The following is an 821-nucleotide window of genomic DNA, read 5'->3' on the forward strand; positions in this document are numbered from 1 at the left end:
TATAAATTAATAGTTTGTATTTATATTGATAGTCAGAATGTCACTATTCTACCCAATATGTCTGTTTTTAAATCTTATTGCAAAAAGGTTATGGAATATCCGGCTTGCTTTCTTATTTCTTTTGTTTTCCTCTTTCTTTTTCTTCATAATAATGAAAGTCATGCTGAACAAGAAGTTTCATTTATACATTACTTTCAGTTCTATTTCTACGGAACAGAAATAGGTTTTTCTCTCATGATAGTGACTGTGACCTGCAGATAGGGTTGGAGATTCATTTTCAGTCTGACTGGTGTTAAAATTTACTGAATATTGAGCTTATTGTAGTATTTGCCAGTACAGACGATTGAGCGTTTACTCATACTACTATAATTCTCTGTTTTGTGTGTGGACTTTATTAATATAAAGTAGTGTCATTTGTATTGCAAACAGAAACTTACTTACCCATGTATACAGTGTATATGTGTGCACTGAATGTAAAATAAATGTTGGTAAAAATCCAGTTCCTCCAGTTCTAAAAGATATTCTTTTAAATTAACAAGAGAACCAGTTAAGTAATACAAATGCTGCTACATGTGTTCTCTAAATCAATAATTTGAAACATTAAAAAGCACCAATAATAAAATGTTGTTTTTTTATACAGTAATTTATTATTAGGGTTAACCAGCATGACTGATGGGCCTCCACTTGAGTAATGTAGTTCATTTCAGTGAGATGGCTACTGCCCAAATGTACTTGAAAAGCCCTCTGTAGCTGATGTATTCTGTGGGGACTAAAGTATATTTTATGCTCTGCTCCACTTTCCAGCAGAGAGCGCAAAATCA

This window comes from Morone saxatilis, unplaced genomic scaffold (genome assembly GCF_004916995.1).
Source record: "Morone saxatilis isolate NCDOM2014 unplaced genomic scaffold, NCSU_SB_2.0 Contig1, whole genome shotgun sequence".
NCBI lineage: Eukaryota > Metazoa > Chordata > Actinopteri > Moronidae > Morone > Morone saxatilis.